The following is a 12,675-nucleotide window of genomic DNA, read 5'->3' on the forward strand; positions in this document are numbered from 1 at the left end:
TGGGCACAATAGTTTCCTCATAAGAGGAATTGGAAGGAGGAGATGAGATGGACAGGGGATAGTGGCGGGAACCCCCAAATCTTAACTATATACTATAAAAGTTAACACTATTATTAGATTTTTTTTTTATATTTACAATATTTACAGGAACAGGGTTCAAGATCAACTTAGTGGATACCTAAGGGTTCTGTCTCAGACCATGCAGTGGTAGAAAGACACTGGAGAGGAGATTGGTGCAAACTATCCTTTATACCCTTGATTTGGAGCACAAGGAAGAGAAGGCACACAAACGGACCAACCAACATTGATAACAAAAAAATCTTCCAGTCTCATGTGCCTGGATCAACTTCAAGGTTGATCATGAGTCCTGGGCTCTCGTCATTAATTAATATTAAAAACAGCAATGAATAATTTGTTTTGTGAAATTTTTTTTAAAAATAACTATTCGGGCTCCACAAATAATATTTTAAAGAAATAATTCTTAAAGGTAAAATTTGGGGCTACTAACCTTGATGCTGTTCTTTAAAAAAACAAAACAAAACAAAAAAAACCCACCACCCGTAAAACTTTTGTTTTTGACTGACATTTTTAAAAAAATTAAAAAAAAGTCTTTTATAAGAAGAGTGGTGATGGAGTGCTTTAGTAATTTGACGGTACAGCTACACTGAACACTGCAATGAAAAAGGAGGTCTAAGAGTCAAAGTTTCTTCATGTAAAAGTCTGCCAGTGGACCCTTCCGGGTACTTCACGGGTATTCTCAATCACATGACTCCACTGATCATGACTGTAATTGGGGTGATATTGCAACGGAATGGGGAAATCTCTCAAGTAACTAGGTCCATTTAGGGCTTTCTTTGTTAAAAAACAAAAAACTCAACACCTTAAACTCTGCCTAGAAACCCTCAAACAGCCTGTGTAGGACAAGCAGCACTGGTGCCAGGCTCTCTCACCATAAAGCTCTTCTTAGTAGCTCATTCTGGATCAGCTTCAGTTTCCCGAAGGTCTCAAGAACTGTATTTGAAACATTGGTTCTCAACTAAGGTTTCAGTCTGTAGACTGGAAAGGCTGACCACAGAATTTGGTACGACAAAAAGTCAAGTAGTAGTAGCCACCATTCAAATCTCATTTACCAGATATATTCATGGATAATGATTTTCATTAAGGATATGAAGAAAGAGAAAGAGTGGGGGCGGTTGATGGGCCGTTAAGACTCAGGAGCTTTAACTTGGGATTTCACATTACTAGGAAATTGTCTAACATCAACCAGCATTAAAAAAAAAAAACAACAAACAGTTGGATATCAAACCTAGGTATCAGTCTGATTCCCACTGAATTCAATGGGAACAGCAGCACTCAGCATTTCTCAGGAATGTGTTAATGGATAGATATCTATTTTGTTTATATGTGCATAAAATAAAAATGTGAAAATGTTGTAAAAGCTACTGTGGAAATCAAAATACATTTAATAAATCAGTGACTAGTGTAATGGAGTAAGTGGCCAGATGCTGGCTGAAATGGAAAGATATGAACTGAGAAGACAGACTATTATTTATCTTCCTTGAAATTCATGAATGGACAAATTATTATATACCTTTCCAATGAATGTATATTTCCTTCTACATGTATAACGTGTACCGTTTGAGTCGTAGTTCCAGCACCAAAGATTGCCCTTGGGCTTGTCTGGACAAGCATAAGTTAGCTTTAAGTTAAGCACATGCATAATTTGCTGAATTAGAGTCTGAGTGAGGGATCTGAGACCAGCTGGAAAGTTGCATGTTGTGAGGGGAGAAGAGACTGTGATGAGGGAGAGGAAGCCAGAGGTCCACTGTCCAGAAGTCCACTGCACAAGGAAAGGAAAGTATTATGGAAAGGGGTACTTTTCAAAATTGATTCAATTGTGAAAAAGGTTTCTGAGCAATGGGCAAAGATTCACCCTTGTTCTTGTTTCTTTTCAATCCAGTTTGGCAATCTCCATTTGAAGTACAGCAAGTATCCTGGTACATCTGGAGGCATCATGCCGACTGTGGGCTTCCAAGGGCGCTTGATGATTCTAGTCACTGCCACTCATCGAGTTCACCTTCCCCATCCCAAAAGGCTCTAATTAAGAGCTATAAACGGCTCAATAATATTCACTGTCTTCTGTACAGAAAAGTCAACGTGCTATATTTGTGAGTCAAGTGGACGCTCCTAGGTTGCCATAATGAATGTTCTTATGGGCTCCTTTTTGAAGTGACTTCAGTTTGGATTTCAAATCTTTCTGGTGCCATGGAACTCATTTTCAAAAATCAGCAAATTTCAGGGATTCTCCCTCTCTCCCTAAAGTTTCTAGTTTGCATGACAGAATGTGCAAGGATACTGAGATTTCAAGTCTCTGTCATATTAATAGTAGTTCTAGTATTGAAAGGCCAGTATCATATGGTTCTCTAAAGCACCAAAATTATTGTGGGTGCTACAATTTTTAAAATATTGTTAAAATACAAACAGTGGTATTTTTTCTACAGGGATTTCATGGTCTAGTCATGAAATTATCTCCTCGTGTCTGGGAACACAATTCAGGCATGTTTCCTCAGAAATTCTCAGTGACAATATGCACCTTTAAAAATATCTCAGACTGCATCCAAAATTACTCACTCAGAGCAGAAATCTGAGAAATACATCAGACAGTCATTGTTTAAGTGTGAAATAAATGTGGCAAACTTCGGCTCAAAGGGGAAAAAAACAGAATTGAGTAGGTTGAAAATCAACTGTGAAATCTTTTTTTTTCCTTTGAGGAACAATATTTATAATATAAACATGAAATATAGAGTGCCTTAGGGATATATTGATTTTGATGTGTAAGGATTTAGTTAGGTATCTGTGTGGATGTGATAGACATCTCCTCTTAAGACATAGAAGGCAGAGTTTATAATTTTAAATTGTTATTGGTTTTGAATATATATATGTAGGAGAAAAAATATATTAATTGAAAAGGTATATAATAATTATAATGCAGTCAAAGAAGATTTTAGACATGCGGCCAAATTCAGCTCTGGTGTAAGTGAGATTCACTGAAGTCAATGTCATTATGCTCACTGACTCTAGATCTGAATTTGACCCATGATATTTATTCATATTATTTACAGCACAAAGCCACATAGAATATGTTATTGGAAACCTGTCAATAGATTACAGTGAAATGGAGTATACCAAACACTTAGATACAAAGGAAATAGTAAAGATACATTTAAAATACACTATTTTTGTTCAGGGATCTAATTAAATCATTGTGACATCTGGAGGCTAGGAGGGAGAGAGAATCCCAATAAAAGAAAGTACATGGCGTTTTCTTTTTGGTGAGCACTATATATATACTCCCATAAGCCCCATTTTCCCTCCCCATTCTGGAAATCTCTGACAAGTCATCTGACACCTCTGGATTCTCAGTTCAGTTTATTTAAAGTACCCCATTTGTACAGCATGAGCTTGACAGGTTATAAATGAGCATACCAGGCTCAGTTCTCTAAGGGCTCTCTGCACAGGGAAGGTTGTCACTTAATTGAATTAAAGGCTTTTCCATTCCTGCTGGGAGCTTTCACTTTGTTCTAATTTTCTGGGGATCTTCACAATAAATTTCAACCCTGGGTAACTAATGATCCTGTTCCAATCACACTTAAGTTCATGGGACTCTTGTGCAACATAATGAACTAGATTCTTTTGGACACTTGATACCTTTTTCTCTTTAATCTCATACATAGGTGTCAATGTCATAACAAATAAATTAATTAAAAAATAGAGAAAACAGAAAAATAAAATCCCTTCATGGTGACATTTTTTTCCTCTGAGTACCAGCAATGTTTAAAATTGGAGGTATAAAGCTACATGTGGGTTTATTAACATTTCTTTGCAGTTTAGCACATCAGCCTTAATGTCAAATGGCATAATTCTACGTTTACAATGTTGGGTTGAAACATCACTCTGTGGTACCAGCTGCTGAGTTTGATGAGTTAGGGTTTGCACATTTATACAGCAAGACAGTACAGTATGACATCTAATAACAGGACTACGTTAACAGTATGTATTAGTGTTTGTTTTGTTTTTAGATATACTTTAAATTACAATTCAGACATGCATTGAATATGGTGATTATTTCATATATTATCAAATGGATCTTTAATGCTGGACGTATTGTACAGTATGTCAGAATGTAGAAACTGGGACTCACTAAAGAATGTTGTAGAACTGTGCTGTAAAATAATAAAAGAAAAAAAGCCTGAAGTAGGAAGGAAACTCTAAAAGCATATATGTATACCACGGAGATTACCTCAAAACTGATTGAAGTTGTAACCACAACATAAGTGGCTCAGAGTTTAACAGAGTAATGCAATAGCCCATAAAATTTGCTGCTACTGGGGGAGGTCAAAATTTTATTTCATGGACTTAACTCATGCAGATCACACTGGGCTTAAAAAGATGACTTCCAAAAAAAATGTGGAGGACATTTGTTCCTGAAAGGAAAAAAAATAAATAGTTTGTAGGATTCCTACCAGTCCAGTACTGATAAATGACTGTATTGCGGAATACATTGGTTTGTCTTGGTTGAGCTACATGAAGACTACAGGTGGTGAGTTCTTCCCATTGCTGCAACTGTCATAGCAAAGAAGAAAATATTACAAATGCTAACTGATACTGGCAAAAAAGGCAACTACTCAAACTTTAACAAACAAATGTTTGGAATGAACTGTAAACAATTTCCAACTATACCTTGTGGATAAAAACCACATAAACCAAACTACATTCTGACCCATGCGCTTAGCTGGAATTACTGCTAAAAAGCATGAGAGCACATTAAGATTGATCATATAACCTATAGACTGTAAAACAAATGTCCCTGCCTCTTCCTTCCTAAAGTGCTGAAATACTCTAAAACCCCCATAAAATCCTTGCTAACTCTTTGCTTTGTTGTTTAGTTTTCTGTTGCCATTTAAATGGCTCTTCTAGACACATTTTAGAAAGTGAGGATTAATCAGATATACAAAAGTCCTTCTCTAGATGAGTATTTGGTTGTGTTGCAACACAGGATAATGATTGCCTATTAACACTTTAGCGAGTATTTACAAAAGTATTAACACAGATGTTTAGGAAAAAGTTTGTTCCAGGACACAAACATTTGTTCCTTCTTGTGGTTTGCCCTAGGCTGAGAAACAAATGTGTCCTGGAATAAACTTTTGTGAAGCGTCTGGCATTAGCATTTAGAGTTGTGCTAGTTAACATATGTTTATTGATAATCTATTAACACATTTTACAAGTGGAACAAAAACAGAGGGAACGTGGAGGAACATTGTAGCTACCAGAGCAGAAAAGGGAAACAGGAGAGAGAGAGAATAAAAATCATACTTTTCTTCCTTTGACACCAAACAGATAAGACAACAACATAAAATAACATAGAAAAGTAGAAGAAAATGGACTGAAAAATTAGAGCCGTGGCAACTGCGTCACACCACGGTATCAGTTTGCATTGTTGGGAGAGTGTGAATCTGGCAAGTCATTCCAGGGAAGCGCTTCAACTAAAAAGGTGGAGGAACACAAAGCTGGGGAATAGACAAGACCAAAAACATTCAAAGGTAAGTCGAATGCTAGTCTGACATTCCATACCAATTCACCACTCCAATAATTGGCCTCAGTTCCAGTGGAGTCAGTAGAGTTGTGTCTGCTTCTCAGACCATCAGTGATTTGGGCTTCTCTCCTTTCTATCAGAGTGTAAATTAAAGGAAGATAAAAAGCTATGGTGTGCAGTATTTTTTGTTTTTATTTGTTGAAGGACTGCCAAGCCTGGAGATTAGTCTGCACAATGAGTCTCTCTTTTTGGGCATTTAACTTGCATAACATCTTTAACATAATATTTATTGTTTACTGTTTAGAAAAGCTTTATTTTAAAATAATCCCTCACATAATTGTGAGATAACAAAGCAAGACGTCCTTCTGAAATATTGTGACAATTGACTATTGTAGTTATCACAATAACGCATCTAACTATTTTAGCTGTGTGAACCAGTGTAATGTTTAAAAGGATTATTATTTACTCAAACTGGAACAGATAGGACTTTGGAGTGATTTATGTTTGACAAATTAACCTATATGCTTGTGTACTTAGGTGTATAACTTACTCAATAGACAGGAATAAGTTGCATGAGATATACTACAGAATATCAAAATATCTCAAAATTACGCTAGGGTATTTCCTTGGTACAAGATGATATTAGGGCTGTCAACTAATTGCAGTTAACTCAAAATAAATTAACTCCATTAAAAATTAATTGTGATTAATCGCAATTTTGATCGCACAGTTAAACAAGAATACTAATTGAAGTTTATTATAAATATACTTGGATGTTTTTCTACATTTTCAAATATATTGATTTCAGTTACAACACAGAATACAAAGTGTACAGTGCTCACTTTATATTATTATTTTGATTACAAATATTTGCATGGTAAAAAAAATAAACAAAAGAAATAGTATTTTTCAATTTACCTCATACAAGTATTGTAGTGCAATCATTTTATGGTGAAAGTGTAACTTACATATGTAGAATTTTTTTTTTTTACATAATTGCACTCAAAAATAAAATAATGTAAAACTTTAGAGCCTGCAAGTCCACTAAGTTCTACTTCTTTTTCAGCAAATCGCTAAGAGAAACAAGTTTGTTTACATTTACAGGAGATAATGCTGCCTGCTTCTTATTTACAATGTGAGAATAGGCACTTTTGTAGCCAGCGTTGCAAGGTATTATGTGCCAGATATGCTAAACATTTGTATGCCCCTTCACACTTTGACCACCATTCCAGAGGACATTCTTCCATGCTGATGATGGGTTTTGCTCGATAATGATCCAAAGCAGTGCTGACTGATGCATGTTCATTTTCATCATATGCCACCAATAGAAGGCTGATTTTCTTTTTTGGTGGTTCAGGTTCTGTAGGTTTGCATTGCAGTGTTGCTCTTTTAAGACTTCTGACAGCAAGTTGCACAGCTCATCCCTCTCAGATTTCGGAAGGTACCTCAGATTCTTACACCTTGGTTCAAGTGCTGTAGCTATATTTTGAAATCTCATATTAATACCTTTTTTGTGTATTGTCATATCTGCAGTGAAACTGTTCTTAAATTGAACAACATGTGCTGGGTCATCATCTGAGACTGTCAAAATCCAAAATATATGGCAGAATGCAGGTAAAACCACAGAGCAGGAGATGTACAACTCTCTCCTAAGGAGTTCAGTAACAAATTTAATTAACACATTTTTTTTTTAAAAATGGTCATCAATATGGAACTGTGTCTCTGGAATGGTGGCCAAAGCATGAAGGGGCATACAAATGTTCAGCATATCTGGCACATAAATACCTTGCAATGCCAACTACAAAAGTACCATGCGAACGACTGTTCTCACTTTCAGGTGACAAGTAAATACGAAGCAAGCAGCATTATCTCCCATCAATGTAAACAAACTTGTTTGTCTTCACGATTAGCCAAACAAGAAGCAGGACTGAGTGGACTTGTAGGCGTTAAAGTTTTACATTGTTTTATTTTTGAGTGCAGTTATGTAAAAAAAAAATTCTACATTTGTAAGTTGCACTTTCACCATAAAGAGATTGCTCTACAGTACTTGTATGAGGTGAACTGAAAAATACTATTTCTTTTGTTTATTTTTTTACTGTGCAAATATTTGTAATCAAAATAATAATATAAAGTGAACACTGTACACTTTTTATTCTGTGTTGTAATTGAAAACAATGCATTTGAAAATGTAAAAACATCCAGAAATAGTTAAATAAATGGTATTCAATTATTAACAGTACAATTAAAACTGTGATTAAATCATGATTTTTATAATCTTGCTATTGCGATTATTTTAATCAGTTGACAGCCCTAGATACTATAACGTTTCACAGTTATCTAGTAAGACCTTTCACACTAAACATGCCTCTGCTGTATACTAAATTTTAGTGTGCCCAATATTATTAACTTGTTTATTTTAGAATTTGATGCATTTTGCCATGAACTTGCTTTCAGTCCAGATTTGCCATCCTTACTTATATTGAGTCCACAAATGGACACACTGATTTCAATGGGATTGTTCATGAAATAAGATCTGTTCAACATGAGTGACAGTGTATATAGACTTTAAACTCTATTTAAAAAAAAAACAAAACAGTATATGAAGATTTCTTACTAGTACCCCGTGGTGGATGCGGAAGAGGGCAAGTTATTCCAGTTCTAACTTGTGTTCCAATGGTTCTCTGCAGACGTACCTTCATTTTAATACTATTTGTATTGCTTAATATTGTTTTGGGCTAATTCTTTTGACTTATGGTCACACCACATCGTTTTGTGAAGTTTTTCCAACAGAATCATAGAAGACCTGGAGCTCTGAAGACCCACCCTTTTTTTGGAAAATGAGAGTGTACCGGCAGATCTTCAATTAACTATGGGAACTGCTGCCAGCCCCTTAAACATATAAGTGAAGCCAGATATCAAAGATCTGAAGTGCAGATCTGCTGGTATCATATGGCTCTTAGGCACATAATAAAACTAATGAAATTTTTAGCTGAGATAAGATTTAAATATCACCAACTACACATATGCAGTATTTTTTCTTCAGGTTGTTCCCCCGCCCCGCCACAAAACCAAAAGCAATTTGACTGTGCTACAAACTAATACTATTCCATATTTTTCTTTTAATTTAAAATATTTGCAGAGTTATAAAATCACAATAAAACTTTAGAAATTTTGAACTTCAAAGAGAATGGTTCTACAAAAGATATGTCTGACTTCCATACTATTGAACCAGATGTAAATTATAAATCATTGAAGCAAATCCTAATTTGCTTCACTTTAAAAGTGGTATACCAGTATTTTTAAAGGAACTGGCTCCATAGCTGGTGTAAATCACTGTAGCTTCATCCAAATCAGTGAAGTATCTTGTCCAAGGTTTCAAAAATCTTACTTCCTGGGAGGCTCAATCCCATTGAAGTTTTATCATTGACTTTAGGAGGAGATAGAACAAACTTTTGAAGAGTATGTGTAATCAGTTCAAAAGAATCCTAAACCAACAGTGAAAAAAACAAACAAAACAAAACCAAAAACCCCAAACAAAACCCTCCACACACCCCTCGTTCTGGCCCAAAGTTACGTCTCTGAAAATTTATGCAGCTACTATAGAAATACTGACTAACCCTGCAGCGTTGATTAAAAAACATTATATAATGTTACCAAAATATATTTAGTCCCTTCCAGCAGAGTAACAAAAACATACTTTGAAACATTTTCTGAAAAAATAAATGCCAACTATGTTTACCCTCTTTTAATATGCATAACAAACATATTAAAGTAATATCTAATCACTTTGAAGATATCTTATATTATTAGCATACCAAACACATGTTCTTATGTAATTTATAATGTAATGTTTAACAATTTTGTATTTGTTGAACATAAAATGAATTAATGTTCTCTATCTAGAATCATTAAAATGTGCATAATTATATCAAATTACAGTATATTATTCAAATATGCTGAAAGTATTTTATTTTGCTTTAATTAGAATATCTTACAATACTTATTGTGCCTATTTAAGGAAAAGGACTAAGAAGTTACAGCTGACATTTTCTAGAAGAAGCTTCAAGGCATCTTGTTAAACGTGAACAAGATCAAAAAACAAGTTTAATACAGAAAGAGGAGAATGCATTGTATGTTTATTTTCTCTAAAACAAGAAAGTTAAATTTTAGTTATTGAAGAGTACAAAACACATATTATAGCAGCAAAATACAATCTTACATGATAATAAAATGTCAGTAACTGTATACTGATGGATGTCTAGTAGCATATAGTATATTTTTGGAGTTGGAGTTCTGTTTTATTAGAAATTAAATTCATTCTAAGTCATTACAAATTTGACTAAATGGGGAAAAAAGGCTCCCAAAACAATGGTTTTGGTATAGATCCGTATATAAATACATGCTGTTTTTAAATTCCTTAGCAACGAAGTGGAGGATTTATATAAACAAATTTGACTCTACAAATGTTTCTTGTTGGAGAATAGTAGTTTTAGAAGTAGACTTCAGAATGACTGGCAAACATCAATGCTGTCACAACATTCAGAGTCTGACTTTATATCTAGTGAAATCTGAAATAACTTTAGAAACACCACTACATTCTAATATGGCAGAATGTAAGTGACATAGTGCTGGCGTTCAATGTAATTTTTAGCATAAATCAGATACCATAGTGATTGGTGCAGTTGATATGCATAAAACAGATTAGATACATAGGAGAGGTGATGCATCCTAAACTATTATATCCTGAAATCCAGTCAGTGCAAATTAAGCGTGACTCATCAAGTCATTTTTATTAGATTTATATACCACCAAATCCATAAGACTTCAAAACTATCGGTATATAATCTACTTAATTATTATTCAAAATAAAGGGATAAAACTAAAACTAAAACTTAATTATTATTCAATATAAAGGGATAAAACTAATAGGGTTCTACAGAAATTAATCTAAAACCAACCCCATTTTTATCAAGAATAGTAAACCGTGTATGGGTTCCTTGAACCACTCTAGAATTCTATAGCAATGATATAGCAATTCTATAGCAATCCAGAGAATGGATTATATAAATCTATGTAAATTATTTACTATATTTTATACAATTTTGCCATAACAATAACAGGGAAGGTGCAAATGTCCTGGCAGATGACCCACGTGTACAACGTCATAATAATATGAAGTAAAATCTACCAAAAAGCAAATTTCACAAAATATATATATATATATATATATATATATATATATATATACACACACATATACATACAAACACATACTCACTTTCAGAAACAAAGAAAAAAACAAAAAAAGATGTGAAAAGGAGTTTGCAAGAGACAGTCCAATTTTAAATAAAACCAATTGTACATCTTTTCAGGGGAATACCATTTATTGTCATGGAAACACTGAAAGAAACAATCAACTAAAGGCAACCCAGTACTTTGTCTCTAAGACAAGATGCAAAATCCAGCAAGAACTAAAACTGAAATACAAAAACGTATGAGACCAACCTAATCAGAAAGATTACTCTTACCAGCATGAAGCTAATGCCACTGTTCTTCACACAGAAGTCTAAATATTTCAAGAGCTAGTAACTGGATCCATAAATAGCCTTCATGAGAATAACTCCTATGCTCCAATTGTGCACTATGCTGGTCTAATGAAGGGTTTAAATGAGTACTTTTAAGACTTTGTGATTGACTCTGGTTTTTGGTTCTTAAATCGCCATCCCAGAGGAATTTTTAAATATCTAAAAACGTCCGGGATTTTGCCATTATTATTTTTCCCCAAAGAAGAGCTGATCATTCAAGAAAGAGAGTGAACGTTGATCATTCGAGAAAGAAAATGAATTTTGATCACTTGAGAGAGTGCCCGCTTTTTCCCCCATCTCCCAGCGCTTGCACCGCGAAACAGTTGTTTCGCCCAGCTTGGAGGGTGGGGGAGGAGGGGGAACACAGCGCATTCAGGGGAGGAGGCGGTGCCAGGGCAGGGATTTGGGGAAGGGGTCCAATGGGGCAGGGAAGGGGTGGAGTTGGGGCAGGGCCGGGGGTGCCCCAAATGTTCAAAGATGGTAACCCTAGTAAAGAGCTGAGCACCAGCAGCACTTCGCAGGAAGCATTCAATGGCTCACAAGATCAGATTCTAAAGAAATACAAAGCAAACATATTCACTGTTCTTAAGTAAACACCATATGATTACATGACTTTCATCCATATTATGCCTCACACAGTTGGATATGATATGCTCAAAGATGAACTCAACCCTCCAATATCAAATGAATGCATATTTTAGACTCAAATCCATCAATTAAGAAGTAAATGAACTATAGACACTTCCCAACTCCAGCATCTTCTGATAAAGTGTATTCCCTAACAGCCTTTAATAAATGAAAAGCCATGCGCTCATCTGTAATCGGCAGGTTAAAATGTGGAATTTAGAAAATGAAAGATGCCAAAATGTCATTGAATGGGAGAAAGGAACCAACACATCTAGGATAGATGTGCCCAACTCCCTTTGACCTTGAATAGGACAACAAGTAGGTACACTCCTCTATGCCTTGGAAAATTTCCTGCATAATGAGCAAAGAGCAAGATTTTCAAAAATAGCTGCATAAAGTTAAGCACCTAGGAGCACCTCAAATCTTACTGATTCTTTCTGCATAACATCCTTAAGCCTTTCCTGTCCATCCGTACAGCTGAAAACTTTTTTCCAAGTTCTCATCCTTTTGCATCTCAATTACAGCCCCGCATACTTCCCTCTGACTTTGCCAAATTCTATCTTGCCCCAGTCATGTCCATTCAGAATGCTGCTGCAAAGATCATTCTCTTAGCCTGTTGCTTTGAATCCCTTTACAGGCTCCTCCTTCTCTATCCTATTAAACAAAAGCTGCACGTCTCCACTGCCTAACCGCATTCTACCTATCATTTCTCATTCACTATCAAGACATTAACTCCATCCTCCATTCACCCGATGATGCTAACCTCCATCACCCTCTTGTAAAATTTTCCAACAAGCACCTTCATGCTTTCCCCATACTGCCCCTCATGCTTGGGAGAACTACCCATAAACATGCTCCCTTGTTATCCTC

At 35.2% G+C, this 12,675-nt stretch overlaps 1 long non-coding RNA gene across 1 annotated transcript in view; it reads left to right on the forward strand.

The window, feature by feature from the left end:
- Positions 1 to 5,304: 5,304 nt before the first annotated feature.
- Positions 5,305 to 12,675, forward strand: part of LOC140905396 (uncharacterized) — a 118,019-nt gene continuing 110,648 nt past the window's right edge. The window contains exon 1 of the long non-coding RNA XR_012156844.1: positions 5,305 to 5,600. This is a non-coding gene — a long non-coding RNA (uncharacterized LOC140905396). The remainder of the gene's footprint in view (positions 5,601 to 12,675) is intronic.

This window comes from Lepidochelys kempii, chromosome 1, assembly GCF_965140285.1.
Source record: "Lepidochelys kempii isolate rLepKem1 chromosome 1, rLepKem1.hap1, whole genome shotgun sequence".
Taxonomy (NCBI): Eukaryota; Metazoa; Chordata; order Testudines; family Cheloniidae; genus Lepidochelys; species Lepidochelys kempii.